The sequence below is a fragment of the Saimiri boliviensis genome, chromosome 5 (genome assembly GCF_048565385.1).
Source record: "Saimiri boliviensis isolate mSaiBol1 chromosome 5, mSaiBol1.pri, whole genome shotgun sequence".
Classification (NCBI taxonomy): domain Eukaryota; kingdom Metazoa; phylum Chordata; class Mammalia; order Primates; family Cebidae; genus Saimiri; species Saimiri boliviensis.
Window position 1 is genome coordinate 122,645,354 of NC_133453.1, and position 25,856 is coordinate 122,671,209.

A 25,856-nucleotide genomic window follows, 5' to 3' on the forward strand; every position below is an offset into this window, starting at 1 on the left:
CATTACACCGATTGTTTGGATCACTTGTTCTGACAGATTTGGGATTAAGTGAATCAACTAGTGGTAGAATTAGTGCCCAATTATTGGGAGAGACAATCTTTACAGAGCATATTCCCTTTATTCAGGTAAGTGGCGACAGGTTGAGTCAGCTCCAGGCTCAGATCTCACACCTGCTGAGTTCCACTTAGGTTTTGTGGCAGCAAGAATGCAATTATCTAGTCAATTGCTCAGGAGGGAACATCATGTCAAAAATATGACCAAGTTCACACCACCATAATTAATCAAACAACTGCTCTAGTGTGATTCTGGTTATCACTTCACCGAATTGGAACTGTCTTTTTAACCCAAGGAGACACTGCATGAATTAGGCTGAACTTTATAGAAGCTAGTCCCATGTTTGGATGCTAATTAGCAAATAATACCCACAATACAACCTGATTAAATGTTTCACCTCTGGGTGGATATGTATTAAGTAAACGATGCTGTAAATAAAATAAGATTGTGTCAGTAGAATATATTTTTGTCAGTACGAAAAAATATTTAAAATCCCCTAAAAAATAGCTCTTTGTATTTTAAAAACTGTCCTAGAATTGCTCTTTTAAAGATGAAGATTCAGGGGATTATCAAGACAGGACTACAGAAAGAATTTCTTTAAAAGAGCAAAAGGCAGTGTTGCTCTGTGCATTAACTGCATATAAAGATATACCAGGAGCTTAGAAGGGACTGGTTGCAATTTGCAAATGCTAGTACTGAACAAGTTTTCATCCCCAATGACACTGCATCATCTTTGTATGTTTGGGGGCACAGATAAGGCTTATTCAAATTTCTAGTTCACATGCATTTCACTTTTGAAAACCAAAGGTTCTCATTTTCTATTAGCTTTTGTACTACTAGTTTCACAGTGTTTGAGGATTCCTGAATTTCTGTGCAGATTGGTTTTTCCACTTATCAACATTCATATACAGAAGCAATTATTATTGTGAATCACCATGATAATAAACTGATTTTAAAGCACTAAAGTAAACAGAAATTTGTATTTAAATTCCATTTGTCTGTACTGGAATGAAGTATTTTTAAATATGAGAAAGTCAATTATTATTCAAAGAACAATCACAACATAGCTAAAAAATGAGCAATCCACAAGAGCAGAAGGTGTAAAGAAGGCATTTATCAGACACCAAGGGAAAAGGCGAAGACAGTTGATAGCTGAGGTGTCCAGTTAAAACTCAACTAGCAAAGCAAATCTCTGGTAGGTATCACTGATAAAGGTCAAGGGGAACAGAGTTATGACAGTGAACTTTAAAAATACTGACAAGAGTACTGGTTTCCACATGTGTTGCTTTGCTATTCACATAAAATCATTAGTCCTTTCACAGAAGAGTTTATTGATTTACACAGACACTCGTTTGTCACATCCTGTAAAGTATATTAAAAGCTGCCCAAGTATTTCAAATGTACTCAGCAAATTTGCCTTCTCACCTGGGTACAGCCTAGATCTTGGCTGTCTAAGATGGTTTTCAGGGTTAAAGGCTTGAATGAAGAGAAAGCAACTTAACAAAAGAATCACCATAAGGCCCCTTCTTGGTGTCTTACCAAGAAGCTGCTCTCATGGTTGGTGGACATAAATGGGGAATTCATCATGTGAAGGGAACTTAACACATTATATGCATGGGGGTTCACAAAGGAGGAATAACACAGTTTTCCTCTTGCTCATCCCCATAATATTCCCTGACTTCCCATATAGTTTGTCACTTCCATCAGATGTGACTGCCACATGCCCAATCCTGCGTCATGTATGGGGAGGCAGTGCAGCGTGACAGATAGGAGAGGTAGCTTTGGCATTCACTCATGTAGGTATTAATTCTGATTCCACAGCTTATCAACACCCTCACCCTGGGTCACTTGCCTTCTTTACCATTCAGTTTCCCAATCTATAAAATGGGAGTAAAAACAGTACCTGCATTGCAGGTAGTTGTGAGGGTCACATGGGATAATGCAAGGAGAGCACTAAAGAAGATGTATAGTCCAAAGCGATGCTACCTTGCAGAGCTGCAGCACCCCCTTTGCCACATGGGCTACTGATAAATTAATTAAAATTAATTTAAACGAAAGATTCAGTTCCTCAGTCCCACCAGACACATTTCAAATGATCAATAGCCTTGTTTGGTTAAATGGCTACCACACTAGATAGCACAGATAGAGAACATTACCAACACTGCACAAAGTTCTGGATAGCACTATTCTAGAGGTTGAATTACATGTTTTTAACTTTATTAACTAGTTTTTAGTAGGCATTATCATTTAATCTCAGGCACAGGCCCGTGTCTGATAGTCACTGAAAATTATTTAATGTGTTGACATAAGAAAGGTATGTTGACAGATCTCAACTCATATTTTTGTCACTTCCTTTCCTTCTAAATTATGCTTTCATATTTATCTCAATTTATCCTCACCATATCTTTGTCAGGTAACTATATTAGACATCTATTATTTTCATATCACAGAGGGGAAACAGATATGCGTCATGTATGTACATTCAGATGAGCAAACAATGTCTATCTTTTGGAGGGTTTTGGGAATAAGAAATAAATTAGGAAGACTACTTGGGAGGAATGAAGTTCTTGTTTTTTTCTGATTCAAAGCTAATAAGAGTTTATTAGGAAAAACTTGAAAAATAAACACACTATGAAGAAAGCAAACATTGTTCAAACTTATGCAACCCGCATAGAATTACCATTAATGTTATAATGTAGCTTTTTAAAGTTATAAAATATATATTGTATGTTCCAATTCACATATTGGATGATGACAGATTTTTTTCACTTGACATAAATATTCTTCCACACCATTAAAAATATTTGATAAGATACTTGATGCATGTATAAGATTGTATTATGGAACTATACTATACATTATTTAACCATTTCTCATGTTTGCTATTAAAAAGAATGCTGCAAGGATTATGCTTAAACATAAACCTCATTTTAAATCACGGAGCATTTTGGAAGATAGAGACCTGGAATTACAATTACTGGGTGAAAGCCCTAGAACTTTCTCAGAGATTCCTAATACATAGGATTACTTTGCATTCTGGAAAGGCTGTATCATATTTCACTTTCTCAGGAGCACATATGAGAATCACTGCCCGTCTCCAGCACTGATTACTACCATCTAAACATTTTGTGAGTTTTGTACACAAAGCATCTTCTTTTCCTATTTCACTTTGTATTGCCTTGGTTGCATGTGAGGTAAAATTTTTCCCTTGTGTTAATTAGCTAATGATGTTTTCTAGTCTGTGGATTGTCTCTACATACCCTTTGCCAAGCTTCCTGTCACAATGTTCCTGTTCTGAGTTTACATTAAATCTTCACAATGAGCATAGCAAAAATCTAGTTCTGATGTTTTCTGTTTGTCCTTTAATATTGTTTCTGATACTTCTGATATTTTTATGTTCATAGCTTTTAAATGTTTATAAAGTCAAATCAATCTTTCTCCTTTGTGATTTTTTTCACTGATTTTGTAATCAGAAAATCCGTTGCCTACCCAAGAAGAATTCAATAGTCACTTTTGTTTTCCTCAAGTTTAATAATGTTTTGATTATCTCTGTTTTTTTTGGGGGGTGCATTTACTTCTTTAATCCACATAGGATTTATGTTATGCTGTCATGTAAGTATCTTATTTCTTTCCAAATAGTGATACTGTGGTTCCAGAACATTTCCAGAATCAGTTTTGTTTCTGTGTGGACACACAATATCTCCTTAACAACTAATAAACTGTTAAATTTGGCAAGACTTGTTGCAGCATGACTTACTCTGTTTTATGGATCTACTTTATTTAAAACAGTAATCACATGGTTTTAATTACTGTAAGTTCACATCGTTTCAATATATGATAAGTGAGCCAGCATTTGTGAGTCCTCTTTTTTTGAAACATTTCTTGGCTTATTTTTTCTATATGAACTATAGAACCGTTTAAAACTCTCCCTATAGCTCACCTCTAATTCTATTGATTTTTTCTTCTTGTCAAGATTGAATCCAACCTTGTATTTTGTGAAGAAGTATCAGCTTTGTAATATTTGGCCTGCCTATCTAGGAACATGGTATGTCTTTTTATTAAATTCTGCCTTATTTCTTACAGTGAGTGTAATAGTTTTCTTTAAATTGGTTTTGCACATTTTATATATAAATAGTATTTTATAACCCTCATTATAATTATACACTAAATTTTCCCTGATGATGTTTTGAGCCACTACTTCTCATTTACAGAAAACTACTGATTTTTGTATACTCATACCTGACCACCTTACCGCACTCTCTTATCCATTCTAATGCTTCTTCCTTTTCATTTTCTCAGGTTTGTAATATATATAATGCCACTTGCAAATATTTTTTCCTTCTTCTCAGTAGTCACAGTTTTATTTATGGTTCACATATGAAGGAATATAGCAGAACTCCAAAAACAATGTTAACTAAGTGTGCAGATTGCTGGTGTGATGGTTCCTGACTGTAGTTAACAGCTCCAGCATATTTTTCTATTGAGATTACTATTGGCTACCAAATAAAAATATTCTTTATCCTGTTAAAAATTATACTTTTAGTTAAAAATTTCCAAGAGTTTGAAACAGAAACTAGTTTGGAATTGACTGAAAGATTTTGAACTACTATTTTTCTTAGGTGGTGCTTTATTTGCCAAATTTGGGTGTCTTTCCATCCCAATTTAATGAGTTGAGGGACAAATTAACTGTTAATGAAAAAGCCAACAAAATTATAGAAGCAGACGACTATTTTCTACATAAGAGATTATATCATAAAGAGAGAAGTATTTTTGGAGTTGTCATCACTGTGCTAAAGTGATATGGACCTTGCACCCCAACTAAAATTTTGGTTTGCATATTGAGACTGATAATATCACATGCACATGAAGAAAGTATGAAAAGATTTATAACTCCCACAATGAGGCCTGCTGGGAGATCAGGGGAGACCCCTCCAAGCAGATCTGAAATAGCTTGAGAAAGCCCAGCCTTGCATAGTTTGAACTTCCCATCTCAGCCAAAAGATAAGTAGTTGGCTTTCTTGTCAAATGGCCCAGAAGTAGAGTAGAACGGGAAGGGATAGTGGTGAGGCTTTAAAATTGTCAGCAAACATAAAATATGGAGTCAAATTCTTTATTACAGTTGAGGTTGAAGAAAGATAAGAGAAGCACTGATTTGATGATGGAGAGAGAAGGCATGAAAATTGATGGCCCTTGACATCAAGAGTTTGGGGGGGGCAAAACAGTGATTCTCCAAATATTTAAAATTGCATGATGAATAAGGGATTCAGGGTACAAAAGAATTTTCTTTCTTGACATGTTTTACTTGAATGATTTACTGTTTTGCAGAAAATTTACTGAACTTGCACTATGTAGAATTGTGACTTCTTTATCATAATCAGAATAATTGTTGTTGAAATTCCAAAAGAATATTTTAAATGTGCAAGAGCAGAAACAGAGGGAACTCAGCCTTTCCTAACATTATTTACATTACTAAACATTACTTTTTACTTATGAATAGTGACAAAATATTTAGAACAACATAAACGAATGCAAATACCTAGGAATTGAAAACCTTTTAGTCCCTCCTCAACTCAGAACAATTAGCACCTAACCAAAGTTGGCCATTTTTGAGGTTGAATATAGACTTTTCCAACCCAGTTTGATTCTTTACCTATAAAGTAAAATAGCTTGAGTACATACCTAGCTCTAACTTGGGCATTTCAGAGATTACAATCACTGGGGCAGCAAAGTCCTCAGGGATGCTGCTTCTCAAAAATTTAGAGAACCCTCTTTAGTTTAGCCTAGAGGGATATAAACTCCCATCTTAAGATACTCAGTTTAGTTCTTGGAGACTCCGTCCACATTTTGTTCTTTGTAGGCAAGAAAAGATACTTGCTATGTCACATGCCTGAAGCCATCGGCTGCATGTGCATTTAAGAGGCAGTATGACTGCCTCACAATCAAGGCTCTTACCACTGGATAACACATTTTAGAGGTGTTTAGATAAACATCTCAGTTAATGTAATAATTCTTTAAAGCCTGATACCCAACAGAGATTTATTTGGTCAATGCTTTTGTGTATAAAAGCTTGTTAGTCCCAATAAGCAGCTCCTCTTATACCTAGACACCTCTAACAGTTACAAATTCTTTCTTTAGATTAGATTTCCATCTCTGTAACCTTTACTTATTAACTTCTTTTTGCCCTTAAGAGCTATATGAAATATATCTATATCGCATTACATAAGAAATTGCTCTAAATATTTACAGATCTAAATTACATCATCTTGATTTTTCTTTCCTCAAATTAAATAGCTGTGGCCTGACTTCTATCTTTTCATACAACGCGATTTTTAGGTGCTTCACTATTTTGGTTATTTTTTTTTTCTCTTTCTCTTTCTCTTTTTCCTCTCTTGTCTTCTTTTTTATAGGCACTCTGGTTGGTCAATTTCTGTCTTGAAAATGTGAGTAGCCAGAACCAAATCCTTTAAGATGTGGGCTGAATGGGGTAGAGTGTGGCAAGACCAATTTTGTTCCTGGGAAAGGATATTACCCTTCTATTGAATATCCTCTGTCTTAGCTTTTAACATACTCTGGACTAATACTAAGCTTATCTTCAAATATTCTCCTGTGATTTTTCTTTTAATGCTAATTGCTTTTAAGCCTCCTAATTTAACAAATTGATTTTTAAGCTAAAAATGCAGGAGCTGACATTTATTACTGCTGAATTTTTATCTTGTTTACTATGGTCCACTGTTCCAGGATACTAAGAAATGAAAGAAAATCTGGAATTCTGACTTGGACAAAATCAGTTACACTCCCTTTCCAGTTTGTATTACCTCTATGTTAAAAGCCTGCTTTATAATCTTCATGTTATTGGTAAATTATGCTGAGTAATGCAGTTCTAAAAGATGAAGCCTTATGGCATAATTCTGAAAGATCATAGTCTTTATTGGGGCAGGTGATTACAATTACAAATCTTTCCAAATGAAGGATCAGCCAACACATTTCTTCATCCTCATTGAACAGTGTTAAGTAATCAGATGTTTTGTTGAAATCTTGGTGTAATCAGCTTATAGCAATCTCGTGGTGAGCAGATTTTAAAAAATCTATCAAGAAAGAAAATACCTGCTGGGCGTGGTGGCTCAAGCCTGTATTCCCAGCACATTGGGAGGCCAAGGCAGGAGGATCACCTGAGAGCAGGAGTTCAAGACCAGCATGGCCAACATGGTGAAATCTGCCTCTACTAAAAATACAAAAAATAGCTGGGTGTGGTGGCCTGCACCTGTGATCCCAGCTACTCAGGAGGCTGAGGCAGGAGAATTTCTTGAACCTGGGAGGTGGAGGTTGCTGTAAGCCAGGCACCACTGTACTCCAGCCTGGGGGACAGAGGGAGACTCCATTTCAAAAAAAAAAAATCTCATTTTTAGTAAGCTCAGGCTATATCTAATGATCATGTCTTCCTTTTTCATTTGCTCCTTTTTAGAAATTTTCCAGGAAGAAATCTCAAGTTCCTTATGCTAGGGTATTCAAATTTTTTCCTTTATCAAAATGAAGAATGTTTTATCTTCTACACTGCATTTCCTCAGAGATTATCCAGAATGGTTCTGAAATAATATCTAGCACTTGGAATGTAATTTTCCTGACTGGGAGATGACTCATCCAGAGCAGCTAAGTGCTTATGTTCTATCTCCTCTCCAATCTTGGGCATTGATTCATCGGTTGGGATAATTACTCCATCCTTCCCCATGTGAGGAACACTTTGCTTTGCAGAAACTATGGACAGAAAACAGGAGGTGACTAGTTTTGTCATTATGGCTCTTGCTGCTACAAATGCTACCATTTTCATGATGTTACCAAAATCCCCAAGTGGTTGAGAAATCGTAAGATTTTTCTTCTTAGAAGAATATTGATAGCAAGCTTTTAAAAAGCCCTTACTCACTCAGTGGTTCATGCCTGTCATCCCAGCACTTTGGGAGGCAGAAGTGGGCAGATCACCCAAGGTCAGAAGTTCGAGACCAGCCTGACCAACATGGAGAAACCCTATCTCTACTAAAAATACAAAATTAGCTGGGCTTGGTGGCAGGTCCTTGTAATCCCAGCTACTAGGGAGGATGAGGCAGGAGAATTGCTTGAACCCGGGAGGCGGAGGTTGCGATGAGCCAAGATTGTATCATTGCACTCCAGCCTGGGAAACAAGAGCAGAACTCTGTCTCAAAAAAGAAAGAAAGAAAGAAAAAGCCCTTACTCTATGTGCTAGGCCCTGTTAAATGCTTAAAATAATGAATCCCATTTAATAATCACAATAAACTGGTGATGGAAGTGCTATCATAATACCCATTTTACAGGCAGCAATGCTTACACAGTTGGAGCCAGTAGGAAACTTGCCCGATGTACGGCTAGTGAGTCAGTATTCGGACTCAGGTTTTTCTGATACCAGAAATTTTTGTGCATACACAGGAGATGTATATATTTATGGGGTACATGAGATGTTTTGGTACAGGCATGCAATGTGTAATAATCACATCATGGAGAATGGGTTATATCCATCCCCTCAAGCATTTATCCTCTGTGCTATAAACAATCCAATTATACTCTTTCAGTTATTTTAAAAATCTATAATTATTATTAACTATAGTCATCCTGTTGTGCTATCATATAGTAGGTCTTATACATTCTTCCTATTTTTTTTTTTTGTGCCCATCCATTAACCATCCACATTTCTCTCCAGTGTGCCCTCAGCTACCTTTCTCAGCCTCTGGTAAACATCCTTCTACTCTCTATACCCATGAATTCAATTGTTTTAATTTTTAGATCCCACCAACAAGTGAGAACATGGAATGTCTGTCTTTCTGTGCCTATCTTATTTCACTTCCAACCATGCCTTTGCAAATGACTGGATATCATCCTTTTTCATGGCCAAATAGTACTCCACTGTATATATGCACCACATTTTCTTTATCCATTCATCTGTTGATGAACACTTAGGCTGCTTCCAAATCTTAGCTATTGACTACTAAGCTACATTGCAATTCATTTTACTTCTTTACATATAAAAGAATATTTTAATTCTTGTTTTAGAAACTATAAAGCTTATATGTATAAGCTTTGGATTGGATTGGATTGGATTTGGAAATGAGACAGTACCAAACACTGGCCAAAGAAGACCCATCCATTACAGGCCTTCTCTTGCCTGGTCACTCAGAAGCATCATTCTAGCTTATAAGCGTCAGTACTCATAGGTCCAGTTAGTTACCTACAGCATAGCCCTTTTCCACAAACTGACTTGCCACATCTCTGCGGCCTGGCCGGAATACTGATATTCTGTCCCATGTTGTCTTCTGACTGACATCACCATTTGGTAGACAGACTTCACAGTCTGAGATGTCTAGCAACATCTCATTGGTTGCTAGAGAATAGGACTGGATTTTTTTTTTTTACTTCCACCTGTCTCATGACAGGGGCCTGACCCACTCACCCAAGTAACTGCATATGATTCGTGGATTTTTCAAGAAACTAACTGCTAGCTGTTTCAGACTCGGATCTTACAAATTGATAAAGCACTTGTAATACAGGTCTTCAAAGCAGGGCTTCTATTTTCTTTTCTTAAAATCTAATCTTTAGACTCTTCCTGATGCTCTAGCTCAGCCAGCATCCAGCTAGGAAATCAAATTCCAGTGCACTGCAATTCACTTAAAAAATGTAAATTTGGTTGAGATTCTAATTTTTTGGTAAATTTCAGTTCATTGTTGACTTTTATATTTTATGATACTATTCTTTTAAGTTTATGCCTCTCTTGTATCAATTAATAGTCTTTCCTTCTAGCAAAATTCCAAGTCCTTTAAAAATCAGATTTTGTTGGTGAACTCCCTATGTGATATTTTAGTTAAATATCTCACTGTGACCTTCTCTTTTCTCTATTGTAGTTCAAAAGGCTTGTTTTGTGTTTGCATGTGTGTATATACATGCAAATGCTGTCACTTTTTTCTAAGCATTTCCCCGATAGATGGACATATTGTCCTTTGCCCTCCTAAGTGAACGCCACAGCAGAGAAAGGGCCCTAGTTCCCCTCCTAAAGAGATAACAGAGAATTGTCTCTGCAGCACAAAAAGAAAAAAGATGTATTATTCCCTGGATCCTATTACACACATCTGCTGAACTCCCCCAAGGCTCCTGTAAACTGCGGGACTGTTGATTAGTGGGCCATCCCAGGCCTTCTAAGCTGCCTGAGAGTTGATCAGTCTCTGCTTCTTGCCAGTTGTTGGAGGCATAACCAAAGTGTCTGCCTGGAGAACCCCGTGAGCTGGGGATATCTGCAGAAACTACCAATCTGAGCCATTCAAGAAAACTGGTGAAAGAGTAGTGTTAGGAAAGAGTACACATAGTTATCTATTCAGCAGAGGGCTAGCTCTCAAATCCTTCTGTGCAAAGTCAGATGCTGGCCTGTGGTGACTATGTGCAGTGAGAGAAAGAAGCAGGCTTGGGCACCTCCAACAGGATCATACAGGGACTGATGTGCCTGAAGCAAGCCAAGCTCTCACTTTCTGTGGCACGGTGCCCTTTGGGAAAGGTCACCATATGGTGCAGAGGAAGAAATGCATTTATTCTAGACTTGACACATAATCCCATTTCATTTAAGTATATGAGTATGAAAACGCATTTAATAAAGAACCCATAATAAAACTTTAGACTGGACAGTCCATCAAGGTTTTTCAGAATATATTGATAGATTCCATCTATAGAGCCTTCAACCCTCTGTGGACTATGTTTCTTTTCAGAGTCCATCCATGACATCACAATCGCTCATTCAGTGGGCATTCTGATATCTTCTTTAAGATTAAGTCGTGTGTACATATCTATTAGCAATAATCGCGCCTCGGCTAAACCTCATTGGCTACGATATTGCCACTGCGCAAAGCTGTGTGTACATATCTAAAAACTGCCCTGCTTCCTATGGCTCCTTTGATGCTGATTTGCTTCCTTAAGCCTCCCTTCCTTCCAAACCATGAATCAGGTTCTTCTAGAGGCTCAGAATTAAGTGACTCGCTCACTATTTCTTCTGGTTTCAGAGAGGGGAAAATACTTCTGGGGCAAGTCAAGAATTAATCAGATGCTCTGCTTTCAGCAGCCTGAAACTTTCAGCAGGAACGTGATAGCTGAAATTCCACATCACTACTTCTATTGATGTTTCCTTTTAAATCAGGTGAGATTAGTCATCCCCTCCCTGCATAGTCTGGCTCTATTGTTATTTCACATCCCTCCTAATTTGCGCTTTAAAATGATATAGAATTTTTGAACAAAACTTCACAAATTTCCAGTTTGCTTTCAAATTTGAATATCATCCCTACGGAACATTAGAAACCACTCAGTGTTTAATAACCTAATAATTTAATATGCTGCCCTTAAACTACTATGGTTTCTGCCCTAGACTTAAGACTTGGACCTAGACTTGTCTCAATAAATGATTCAGCTACCATCACCAGGGCCTTCAGCTGCGACATGCCCTGGTGATTACAGCTGAATCATTTATTGAGACAGCTCTTATTCATTGATTATCCACTATGTGCCAGGTTCCTACATAACACAGTCAGTCCACACAGAAATGTTGTATGTTAATCATCCACATCTAGCTTGCAAATAAGATAAAGAGGCTTCAATAAATTAAATAACATAAACACAGATCTGACTATTTTAGGCCATATTATGGATAAAAAAATAGATTCTAGAGCCAGATGGAACCTGGGTCATTATACTATTTATTAACTGTGTGATCTTGGGTGTGATGCTTAACCTCTCTGTAACTTGATGCCCTCATGTGTTGATTGGAGACAAGAAGAACAATAATGTGGTTTTATGAAGAATAAATAAGAGGTGAAAAGTGATTAGAATATGCTTACCACCTAGTTAGCTCTCAATAAATGTTAGCTGTCTTGTTAATTTTTATTTATACTTATAATTCAATTTTTTCCCCATAAGGCTAGTTCTAAGCATTATAACTGTAAATGATCACTTTGAGAGGTGGACACTGATAAAGAGTATTGACTGGCTTCTGTGGCTTTGCTTCCTACCAAAATGCCTCTTGCAAATTATGCAAGACAGTACCTTTCATAATAAACATTTGAATATTTGAATAAACAAGCCTTCAATTTTTAATATATCTGTGTTTGGAAATACCCACAAAGAACAGGGCTCATATTGACTGCATGGAGAAAACTCTTGTCATGATTTTCCATTCTCTCTATCCTCTGTTAACATACTTACCCTCTTCTTCAATCTATAAGTAAATTTGAAAAATAATGGAATTCAGATTTATTTATGAAAATAAATCTGCTTCTTCGTTTAGCCCAACGGGCTTGGTTGGTAACATTTCCCAAGGGGTCCTTTTAAGATTCTTAAAGCAAACATATAGTTAAAACTCGCACCAGTTTAATGCACCTTGAAAAAGAAGCATAAGAGCCTTAATTGCCTTTTTCTTGGAATACATCAATTTCTACACATAAAAATACAGTACTGAATAACAGCAGTAAGCCAAATTTCTTTCAAATAGCACATCTGTATGAATACTAGCTGTCCATTATGTTTCTTAAAATCTAGGAGGCTAAATCATATTTGTGAAAAAGAAACTTTATAATAAAATGGAAAAAGCCTAATTCTTGTGCAAAGAAAAAAAGGCATATAAATGATTCTTTTAAAATTAATACAAAACCTTCCCACATGCTCCAAAACAGTAACAATTTTATGCTAATATAATTCATTGTATAGACTTTTATGATAAAAAATTTTAGAAAATAATAATGAAGTGTAAAATGTAAGCAAGATGGGGGAGAAAATTTGGGGAAATTTTAACTGATCTCTTTTTTAAGTAGAAATTGACAATTCCTGACATCGTCCTGTTTTCTCCTTGGTCCCCTTTCACAAATAGTCTCATGGACTAATACTACCTTTAAAATACAGCTACAATACAGACTTTCTGAAACCTAAATGCTGAGGGTAGGGCTAGGAGAACTGTGTTTTAAAATTGAGAACACAATGGGATCTTGTAACACAGCAACATTAAAGGCCTTCTGAATTCTAAGACCACTGATGGTACTCAACACTTTAAGACCTGTGCATTTCACGATCCATAATTTTATTTCAACAAAGAAGCAACAGTTTTGCAAATCTGACAGGTCACTGAGAAGTGAATGCTGCTCAAGGCCATCAGATAAAAAGCCTATCAGGAGGGAGTACGACAGCCCTGGAAATGTATGTTTTGTGGTTTCATCTTTAGAGCAGCACTGCTGTATAATGACATCCCAGAAAGATCATAGCTCCCATCCTAAGTGTCCCAAGTGGCAATCTAAGATATTGCCAGAACTCAGCCAGGCATCAAGTACAGCTATGGCCAAAATAAATGCCTATTGCATACCTTCTATTTTAGCAATTGGGACTCCATTCATCTAAGGAAATAATTTAAATGTTTACTTAAAATGTGCACAAATAGAAGGGTGCTCACTGCTGCACCAGACATGTGATGAACCTAAGATTGGAGGGACCATTTGATGGATCTGCTAGACTTGTGGCTAAGGGCATCCAGTGTCTCCTTCCTGAGTATATATCATGGGGAAAGAAGTCTGAATGGTGAGCAGTGTCATACTGTGCAATGCTGTATTAGAAAAGAAGAGGAGAGGCTGTCATGTGTGCTGCACAGCCTGATCCCGTGTGATTCCAATGGAGAAAGGAGTAGGAGGCTAAAGGGGATGAGGCCATTTCCAAACATGAGTTGGGAACTGCTGCTCTGGTCACCAGAATCCCACTTTGGGGCCCAGGAGGGGAAGGCATGTTCCCATCATCGTCTTGGACAGAAAGCAGGGTGATGGCAAAGCAATAGGGGCTACATCCTGGAAACAAGGTACTGCAGAACTCTCAGGATAAGCAGTTCTGGAATATTGGGAACACAGAATACAGCCCATCGGGGGAGCATCAGGGTCCGTTTGGGGGTGCTTCACGAGTAGTGGTCACAGAGACGGGCCTTTGCAAAGCTGCTTTCAACCCAGGTTTGTATGTGAGGGCATGCCAGTCACAAATGGAAGAAGACGTTTTTATGACTATTCATAAGAATGTCCAGGGAACCTCTGAAATAACTGGGGGGCAGTTTCTTATGGGGAATGAGCAGAGCCTCTGTGTCTGTTGGGAGTTGGGGAAGACGAGAAAGAGCCAGCCACACTCAGTTTCTTCATGTGACCTAATCTGACCCCAGAGGCAGATGGGTTAGGGAGACTTGGGGATAATATTTATAATACAATGAATTTGGAAACAGATAAAACACCCAACACTATGGGATTGGTTAAGTGAATTATCAGACACCCATACAATGTGAGATGGGGCTATGACTCAAAGAATAAATGTGTGTATTTCCTGTGTATTTCACAGCCTCATTGCATTCATTCTCACCATTACCCCAAGGGAACCCTTAGTTCTCAGTGAGCAGAGGTAACACTCAGAGAATTATCAGCAAGCAAAGATGAGAAATACTGCTGCAGAAGGCAAATTGGGATAGACAGGGGACCTGCTATAGTGTGCCTGGGGTTAAGAACTTCCCAAGGCATAGGCTGACCATAGAACTGATGATCGAACATGACAGAGGGCATTGGCTGGATGAGTAACTGGGACTTAGAGTACCTCACTTTGCATGAGGCTGGTTGATCCTAGGCCACTGTTAACAAAGGAATCACTATGTAACCATTAAAGCAACAGCATAAAAACACACATCATAAAGTGGAAAGGTTCCACTGTGACATTATTTAAAAATCATATTACAAAAAGGCTTGTACTGTAGAATCCCATTAAAATAGGAAGAGGCACAGAGAAGAATGACTGGAAGTCTAGATGCCAAGAAGAATGATTATTTCTGTGTTAACCATATAAAAGGTTATTTGAATTCTGTGGTTTTCCATCTTTCTATTAATGGACATTTATTTCTTGTAAAATTAAAGTTTATATTAAAATGTGAAAGAAAGTTAGTTGACTTAGGACCGAAAGCACAGTTTACATGTGGCACTAGTTGCTTAATTTTGAAATTCAATTTCTAGACCACGTTTGGAATCATCACTATGATTTTACTATGGACTCAAATGATGATCTTCTCAAGGGCATGATCTGCATCTTATTTCATCTCTTTACATTTTTGGAGTGGTTAGAATAACCTAGTTTGTAGCGTCAATGTAGGTTAGCATGTGGCTGCCTTCCTGGGTAAATCAAATTGAAATATTCTACTTTAAGTCTTGATTCTCCAGTGCAAAATTTATGGAAGTGCGAGAGTGCGGTAGACCCAATAGTGATGAAAACTAACATTTATGGGATGGTTTCCATGTACCTGTGTTCCAGGCACTGTTGTAGGCTCTTTGTGTGCTTCATTGAATTCTCATAATAATAATATGACAAAGGAACTCTTAACATCTCTTGTTTACAGACAAGAAAGCTAAGCAGAAAGATGTGCAGTGACTTGTCCAAGGTAACTGAAAATACATAATCTACTCTTGAACTGCCATGGCTTTGATGACATGAGCAAGTCACTCTTGAGTTTGGCAGGAAAATGACTTGTAATAGTTTTCAGTACTTAATTAAGATGTTAGAAAATGGCTTTTAAAAAATTTTATACTTTTGATAACTCATTTATAAGATCTATACATTTTGCTGCTCATTGTAATTTACACTGTGTGTTCTGATCTTATACAGAAGAGGGTATTAAAATGATAGCTCACAGCCCTTCTTTAACCACCAGGATTGGTAATTTTCATTTTGTCCTTTAACCTATTGGGTTGGTTTGCTCATTTGTTATAAAAAACTTGATATTTCAGTAAAGATATATTTTCTGCTTTAAAGTTTATAACAGTTGATTATTATGGCTAGCTTGAAGAACAGACATAAACTAGGCAAATACAGGGAAAAATACTATTTCACATTCTTTGACTTTATTAGCTGCAAAGAATGAAAACAGCCCTGCAGGTTCACCTTTGTCCACCTGTGGGGCTTAAACATCCAGCCCCCATGAGCTCTCTAACGAGGACATCAGAAACACAGGCCTGTAACTCTGATTCCTTTTATTTTATTTTTATTTTTATTTTTATTATTATTATTATTTTTTGAGACAGAGTTTCGCTCTTGTTACCCAGGCTGGAGTGCAATGGCGCGATCTCGGCTCACCGCAACCTCCGCCTCCTGGGTTCAGGCAATTCTCCTGCCTCAGCCTCCTGAGTAGCTGGGATTACAGGCACGTGCCACCATGCCCAGCTAATTTTTTGTATTTTGAGTAGAGACGGGGTTTCACTATGTTGACCGGGATGGTCTCGATCTCTTGACCTTGTGATCCACCCGCCTCGGCCTCCCAAAGTGCTGGGATTACAGGCTTGAGCCACCGCGCCCGGCCACTCTGATTCCTTTTAATGTGTCTTTGGGCTCCAAACCATAAGACTTCTCTCCAATCACTCTGTCACTTAACTCTAAATCCCACTTATACCATTTCATAAATTTAGTTTCTCTGGGGATCCTCCTCCTCCTCGGAAGGAGGACCAGTTTAAATCATCCTTAAATCATCACATTAAACACTAGCTATCATTGGCTGCAAGGGAGCCAAGAAGTATATTATACCAAGTCTTAAAATACTGTCCATGCCTTTTTAATTTTACCATAAAATCATAGATAGCTGTTTTATCGTGAAGGATTTAATAAGTTTACCTTTTAAACTAATGGACTATAATGGGCTCCTTATATTTTGCATGTAAAAACCCATGGGTTGGGAAACTTTCAATTTCTCCTTAATAACTCATCACTATAAATCAGATTCCTTTAATATACTACATATCAACATTGCAATAAGCTCAGAAGGATCCGGTACCATTTTCTTCCTGATGTCTCAGCCACAAGGAAACGCTGGTTTATTTCTGAAAGGTAGTACTCAAAGCAATTTCATTTTTATTCCCCTCTACAGAAGATATCAGATATTTAAGCACTTCCATAAAAGATCTACCCTTAGGTATTTCAGAATGACCTGTTCCTTGAGGATTTCCTTGGTTTCTCTCTTGCCAGAGAAGAAATTAAAAGAAAAAAATCTTAGGTTTGTCATGGTACATTCAGTATATATTTTGTAATTTTTTTCACAGTCAGTAGTTAAATATTAGTAGTTGAACACATTTATTGGATCATTTCCCCTTCAATTAAAATGTAACACTAATAATCATAATGAAGATGGCATTATAACATCCATAATGATGATGACAATGCTATTATAAAATAACAACATTAACTTAGTGCTTCTCCAAAGCTTTGCATTTCTCTAGATTTCTAAAACAAGAACAGAAATAGGCAAACAAACAAACAAACAAACAAACAAAAAACAACAAAAAAAAACCCCACAAGTGATTCAAAGGACAGTATAATGTAAATAACAATGTTTTCTGAAGATTCTAAGTTTAGAAATAGCCATGAAAAGAAATTGCTTCCTGAATATTACATAGCCAATCACAATCTGATGCCTTGAAGGCTTTCAGTAGTGAAAGGTCTACACGTTGTCAAATGTCAGGATGAAAGCTTCATGGTTTTCAAGTATTCGGTATCAAACAAAACAAGGATATTCCCAATTCATCTGGAGTTGGCAGCATGATAACTCATAAATGATCTGGGTTAACTTCTCTAACAAATGATGAATTTATTGTTTCATTTCACAGGCCTACAAACCATAGTCAAAGGCAGAAGCAGAAATTGTCCACGTTCTTTTTCATCAACTTCGCTAGTATGACAATTCATATAGCAAAGTGGATTTGCAGTGGCAAGAGAGGAAGCCAATTCACATGTATGGGTGAAGTAGTGATATAGTCTTTTTGGTCTGGGGGGGTGGAGAAGGGAAAGAAAAATGCACTTTCAGGTAGAATACTTCCAGGATGGTGTTTACTTCAGCTAAAAATTCATCAATTACCCTGCCACAGAGAATCCCGAGATTGTAAGACAGCATATAATCAAAGAAGGTGGAAGCACAGAGGCCCTGGCAGAGATTGTGTCTGTCTATCCTGCTTTGAACCTGTGTTCTACACAGCAGCACATGGAGCTTGCTGGAGTCTGAGCACCTAGACAGAAGGGTGGGCAGGAACTACAACTGACAGAGAGTCATTCACTGAACACACAAACTGGCTAAAGGAAATTAATGTAAACACCAATCACAGGATTAAATACACAACACTTGGTGCAAAATCAATAGGGAGATGATGGCATAGCCGCTGAAAACAGGTAGAGTCGACCTTAAAGAAATCAGATCAGCAACAACAGAAAAGATGAAAGGATGAGACAACGCGCAGAAGAAAGAGGAGGAAAGAAAAAGATAAAGGAAAAAAAGAAAAAAATTGAGAAGGAATAAAGAAAATATGATCTCTAGAAGACAGATTCTGTACTTCTACAGGACCACGCATCAACTCTAGGGAAATTTAGGGTTTATATGAAATATACAAATTTGACTCAAAGTCATCGGAAGATACTGAGTCTATTTATTACGCAGCTCCAGAATGAGCAGTAAGTATCTGCAAAGTTAGGAAGAGAGGCCAGGTCTTGCTTGTGTCTACCTTAGTTGCCAAAGGGCAGAAAAGGTACCTCTGTGGTCTGGATGCTGTTGCTGGTTGAAATGTACATTGCTGGAACCAATTTTAAAATCGAAGTAGCAAGTTCCTGGTTCCTTGGCTGCTGCCTGCATACCCACATGTGCCCGACTGAGTGGGCCACCAGGTCCTACTGCCTTCCTCTTTCCCCCTTGCCACCAAAGGCTTTTACTATTTTTTTAAAATTAAGTTCCTATGCTATTTCATGGCAGGTTTCATGTGATATATCTATGCCAGCTCTGAAGTCAGACAGTTCACAACTCAGTTTCACCATTTCAATCGGATAGTTATGTGACCAAGGGCAGCTTACTGGTCCTCTCTAAGGTCCTAGGTAGGAATAACAACACATACCACAGAGGAGGAGCTGATTGCTCATTTTGCTTTCACAGACGAGAAACAGTCACAATAATTCTCCATCCCATACCATGTGTTGAGTACTATCAGTGGGTTACAGCATCATGTAAAATGTTAGGCACAGAAGAAAGGACCCCCTTTTGTTGATGGATTCTACCAAAAAAAGTGGGAGACAAAAGGAAAGGATATGGCTAAGAATTAAGAAAGTTCTTTTAAGAACTTTTAGGATTCTTTTAAGAAAAATCAACACTTGCCTGGGGGTGCTGTGTGTTGACTTTCCATAGTGTGAGGTTTGGTTCCAGGGTCTGTATGTCATGTTTCATTGAGAGCTCATAGCCTATATATATCTTCAGAGTTATATATATATAAACACACACACATATATGTGTGTGTGTGATATATATCTATGCCAGCTCTGAAGTTACACATATGTATAACTCTGAAGTTATATATTTATGTGTGACATACATCACACACACACAGAAATGTGTGTGTGTGTGTGTAATAACTAGGCTGTCCTTTGACACACACAGGTCCTTCTATTCCTCATTAACTCAGAATGCACCTCTCTATTCTCCTTATTTAAAATTGTGTTAAATTGACAATTCTACTTGATTGAGATCCTGATCTCTTACGGCATTTAGGCCTTAATGTATGGCACCACAGTTAAATGTCATCAACTCCCAGCCCGCTAGTGTGAAATCCAAGAATCAAAATCCATCACTAGCAGGAAAGACATTGACTGCACTGTATATAACCCAAAGATGATCTCTCAACCTTAAACTCTTCCTTTTCTCATCCTCTCGCAAAGCTTTATCTGCCATTCCTAGGTTGATGAATTCTCAAAGTAAACCCCACAGGAAACTCATGTACCAAAATGAATACTTTCTCTCTCTCTCCAGTCTCCTGTGTTATGGAGGAGCCAGAAACCAGGGTATAACCTTCCTTCTCCAAAGCATGGAGACCTTCTTTTCACCCCACACTCTCGCCTGAAGCAGGCCCTCCATCTCGTAGGTTCTCCCTTTTTAACTTTCCTCAAAAATGTGTCCCACTGCAACTAATTATAACTTTTTTCTTTATTGTAAGCTGGCTTCTCTGATTCCAGGAGAGTTTAATTTAGCATCCCAATAACAAATATTTATTGAGTTGTCTACTAGGAGCCAGAAATGTACAGGTGACTAAGTAAATAGCCATTGCAATGCTGCTAGGGCAGTGAGTATATGATGCTATGAACATGCACAGGAGGAATGTCTAACCTAGTCTTTGATAGTTCAGAGAAGGCCTCCTGGAGGAAGTGGCAATCATGCTGCCTTTGAAGGCTGTGTGTAGGTGTGTTAGCCAGGTATAGCATCAGTTGATATTTCCTGGGCCAACATCCATTACCCATCTTTGGGAAAGAGTACCTTGACTTACTAGGAACCTCTTCTCCTACCTTACAGGTCACTGTTCCTGTGATTTGGTTGGAGCTGACTCTAATATGGAACCTCTACTCCCTCTGCTTTCCAGGTGGGAATGTAATACATGTTTGGCCATTCAGTTCATTCCAGCCCCATGGCCTCAGGGACTGCTTCAGAGATGAGCCCAGGACTCTATCAGAGCCAATATCAGGACTTTTGCTGGGAGATGCTTAGTTTCCATGGACATAGCTGAAAGCCCAAGATGTAGGTCTAGAAATGTTGGCCACTATTTTGCCACCATGTACTGAGAGTGTGCCTGAGAACATAGCAGAGAGATGGACAGAAGAAGACACTTGATTCTGATGACACCATCTGGGTTCATGAACAGCTATGCACGGAGCTACTTCTGAGCAAATACACTGCCAGAACCAGTGTGAGTTGGGTTTTCTGCCATGTGTAACTAAGAAAGTTCTTACTAACACACTAAGGAGGAAAAGACTATCCTAGGAAGAGGGAATCATACATGCAAAAGCCCAGAGGCCAAGAAACCTTGACCCATGCTATGTGCAAAGTTCTATGAGACCAGAGAGTAAGAGCAAAGAGTCACCTGGAGAAGTTGGAAAAGTTAAGAGCCAACCTTTTCCAACAGAGTATTGCTCTGCCGGAGTCAATGCCATAAAATGCAAATGTGATCATGCAATTCCTCTTCCCTGTTTAAAATACTTTAATGAGACCCTAAAGGTTTTAGAATGAAGTTCAAACCCATTAGCTTGGCACCCAAGGTTTTTGCTGACCTGGCTGTTCCTTCTCTCTCTGGACTCCTTTCCCACATCTCTCCCTTGGGTACCCTGTGCTCCAGCTAAATTAAACTACTTGTAGATTTCCAAAGAGGGCATGCTGTTTCATGCCTTTGTGCCTTCATATTGCATGCATTATAGAATTTAATTCTCATAACAGTCCCTATGAAGTGGGTATTATCCTGATTTTCCCAGAAGTATAAAGAAGTTGGGGAGCCTCAAAAATTATACAGCCAGCAAGATAGAGATCTAGGATTTGAACACGTATGCTTGACACCAAAGCTCTCCTTCTTTCTTCTCTGCTACCACTCCTCCCAGTTCTTTTGACTTCTGGTCATGGTTCTTTACATTTCACAGCCTGGTCTTTCAATAGAATCAATAAAATTTCAGAATTTCAGGACTGGGGGCTGGAGGAATGCATAATGTTCAATTCAAGCTACTTCGCTACTAAAATCAACACAATTGTATTTTCTATATCCAGTCCACATTTTTTTTTTTCGCATCTCCTTCATGCCAGGCAACTGTGCTGAATGATGATGCTACAGAGGTAAACAAATCCAGCCACAGTCCTTGCCTTCACAGGCTTTCAGTGAAGCAATCTACTCCTCACACTTAATTCTCCTGAGAAGTCTTCCTGGATACACTTGAGAATGAATGCCACTTTGCTTATATAGACACATGGAACTCCATCACTGCTGTTGCCAAGAAAATATCATTGGGTACGTTATTTTCAATGGCTGCCCATGAGTTATATCAGAGATTAATTGATCAGCTAAATGGGAAAATGCAGAGAATAGACCAGGTATAAATCGATGAAGGAAAAAGTATGCTGCGTCTTCTATACATGGGATCAATTGTGTTACAGCTCACTCAGAGAGGTTCTAGATTGCAAAACGGCCACTTGCAAGGGATCATGAATAGGGAAAATCACTGGCTTAACTGTGTTAGCCTAATTTGTGCTAGCCTAACTAACTCCATCTTAGCTGTGAGCCTGACAAGCTCCATCTTAGCTTCTCCCTCCCTGCCACGGCTCTCTCAGGTGCATTACTGGGTCACGCTGTACCCAGAGCCTTGAACCGTTGAGGTTTGGGTCATGCTGTTCTCAGTACCTGCAACGGATGTAACCTCATCCAGCTTGGCAAACCCACCTGCCATTGTGGAAAACCCCCTCCTTGGTGACTGATTGTATAGAAAATCCCCCCTTGATAATTGTATGGAAATACCCTTGGTAACCAGCAACTATGGGAACCTCCTGCCTCCTGGTTACCAGCTTCCTCCTATTAACTTGCTTGTTCTGCTTCTGTAAAATTCGCTTTGCCACCTCCTTTTCTATGCAAGGTGTAAAAAGGAATCAAGCCCCTTCTTTGGGGCCGAGAGAATTTTGAATGTAAAGGACTCCTGATTCAATCTCAGAGCGTGGCACTTTCCTTACAACTCACTCTGTTGTAACGTAACTACATACGAAATTTTCATTGTCTTATTTATACCCAATTTCTCACTAAAGTGATCAATATTTCTTAATGGTACCAAGTCTGCAGAAGAACAAACTAGAATTGTTTTCTTTTCTTCTAACTGGGACAAAACTGATCATCACCTAATAGTCTCTTTACAGAGAATAAATGAAACAAAACTAAAAAAAAAAAATGCTCAGCATGAATTGCACACTAAGAATTGAATGAAAGCAAATGAACAGTTTTGTTTCATTTTAGCTCAGATCTTAAAGGGTTAGAAAAACCTAATAATTGTTTTATATCTCTTATTTGGTAGAACAAGCTAATCGAGTTATTGTTAAAAATTGTAATAAAAATGAGAAAGGATTGTTGAGAAGTAAAAAATTAAAAGGGAAATTTCCAATGTTGAAAAAGCACCTTTGATGAACATAAAAATATATCAGTCTGTCCTCCCCTGACCATATCTGGATGGGGTCTGACAGATTAAATGCTGGACATTAGCCCCGTTAGCCTGAGTGAGAAGTGATTCAGGAGCCATCACACATAAACCAAACGGCTGGCCCCACAATCAGTGGGTGAAATATGTTTGCTGTCCAGCAGGGTCTGCAAAGCCAAGTGGTCACAGTGCCCAGAGAAGCCCCCCTTGGGTAGGCAACCCCCACAAACCTCAGCTTCGACTCCTGGACAGGGGCTTTTACAGTCCTGAAAACGCTATGCTACACAAGAGACATTCTGCGAGTGAAAAAAGCCATTATTCCACCCAGGAAAAAGATGATTTTTTTTTTCATAACTGCAGTGGCCATCAAAAAATGGATTCATTTTTCTTGTGCTGTTCTCTGGGCCCATAAAATAGTTTCAGGATCTCAAAAAGACTATGTTGTGGATGGAATTTTTGTTACAATGAGCCAGCCAGAAGTGAGAATGACTTTAAAAACCTGGATTTTTAAAAGGCTCTAAACCTGAAGATTAAGAAAATATTAAATATTACAGACAGGTCACTCATTTTGTGTTGTGTGAGTTAATCATGTTTATTCAATGAGTCCCACTTCAAATGCAAGCATGTCAAATCCTAAAATATTATTCTTAATTCTTTTAAAATTACATGACATTTTCTCTTACCAACATAGGCCAATAAAATACAAACTGGCATAATTGGTGCAAAACAACCTTTAACAGCTAGTCCAGGTTAATCTGTTGGCATGGATTAGATTATGAAAGGTTTAAATAACTAATCTCAAAGCCTTACATATACATCAGGGATTTCATTTGACTGAGCTTAGTGATTACGTGAGTGTTAACCAGAGTGATTCAAGAGGCTATAAAACCCATGCCAAGTCACGCTCAATTACATGAGACCTAGGGAGGTCTACCTTGAACTGAAGAATTAACATGAAAAAAATACTAAAATACCAAGGAGTATTTTCATTATAGATTTAAGAATGTGAAGTGGATTGGGACAGATTTCTTTTTAAGCTAAGGGTGAAGAAATAGAGATTTAATAAAAATAAGTTAGGGCAGAATGACACCTTGTGATTTAGAATTGTGTGTTTTACATCTCATACCCTACAGAGGCTGGCTGTGTCTTAGACACAGTAGTGATTTGCTTTTTTGGGGGGCAGTGGTCCTCAACCTTTTCGGTACCAAGGACCAGTTTAATGGAAGAGAATTTTTCCATGGACTTGGTTGGGGGTTGGGAGATGGTTTCAGGACGAAACTGTTCCACCTCAGATCATAAGGCATTAGATTCTCATAAGGAATGCACAACCTAGATCCCTTGCATGTGATGTTCACAATAAGGTTTGTGCTCCTATGAGAATCTAATGCTGCCACTGACCTGACAGGAGGCGGAGCACAGGCAGTCATCACAGGCCCACTGCTCACCTCCTGCTGTGTGTCCTGGTTCCTAACAGGCCACAGCAGATGCAAGTCTGTGGGATGGGGGTTGGGGAACCCCTGTTTTGTGGAGTAGTTAATTCTAGTCTAAAGTTCATCTTTAATAGTCGAGGAAATGACTTTACCAAAACTGACAAAGCAAGGTAGAAGATACAAAATTCTAAAATCAAGATTTCCTGAACACCAGCTGTTATGCTTTGTACTTACCTTTTCTAAAATAGTGCATGGATTTAGAGAGTACAAATGCATTTGTGTCACATGGATATATTGTGTAGTGGAAGGCTAAACTTACAGTGTACCTATCACCTGAAGAGTGTACATTGCATCCATTAAGTGATTTCTCATCCTTCACTGCCCTCCCATTGTCTCACTGTTTTGGGTCTCCAATGATTATTATCACACACTCTATGTCCACATGTACACATTATTTAGTTCCCACTTAGAAGTGAGAAACTGTAATAGTTGACTTTCTGTTTCTGAGTTTTTTTCACTTAGGATAATGGCCTCCAGTTCCATCCAAGTTGCTGAAAAAGATATGATTTCATTCTTTTTGATAGCTGACCAGTATTCCATTGTGTGTATATACCACATTTTCCTTATCCACTCATCCACTAATGGACAGTTAGAGTTGTGAATAGTGCTGCTATAAACATATAAGTGCAGGTATCTTTTCTTTTTTTTTAATTGAGATGGAGTCTCATGCTAACACCAGGCTGGAGTGCCGTGGCACAATCCTGGCTCACTGCAACCTCCACCTCCTGGTTCAAGTCATTCTTCTGCCTCAGCCTCCCAGGTAGCTGGGACTACAAGCAAGCACCACCACGCCCAGCTAAGTTTTTTTTTTTTTTTTTGTATTTTTTTTTTTAGTAGAGATGGGGTTTCACCATGTAGGTCAGGATGGCATCGATCTCTTGACCTCGTGTTCTGCCTGCCTTGGCCTCCCAAAGTGCTGGGATTACAAGCATGAGCCACCATGCTTGGCCAATTGCAGGTATCTTTTTACATGATGATTTATTTTCTTTGGGGTAGATACCCAGTAGTGGGATTGCTAGGTCACTGGTAGTTCTACTTTTAGTTCTTTGAGAAATGTCCATACCATTTTCCATAGAGGCTGTACTAATTCCCACAAATAGTGTAAAAGTGTTCTCTTTTCTCTGCATCTCACCAATATTTGTTTTTGTTTTTTGTTTTTTGTCTTCTTAGTAATAGTCATCTGATAGATGTAAGATAATATCTCATTGTAGTTTTAATTTTCATTTCTCTAATGATTAGTAATGTTTAGTATTTTTCTTCTTTTGAAAAATATCAACT

General features: G+C 38.2%; 1 protein-coding gene and 1 pseudogene across 15 annotated transcripts in view; both read right to left on the reverse strand.

Annotated features, from left to right (window-relative positions):
• The window catches only part of NCKAP5 (NCK associated protein 5), a 986,396-nt gene that overhangs the window by 227,084 nt on the left and 733,456 nt on the right, over positions 1 to 25,856 (reverse strand). The window lies entirely within an intron of this gene.
• LOC120368257 (U4 spliceosomal RNA) lies at positions 10,833 to 10,950 on the reverse strand (annotated as a pseudogene).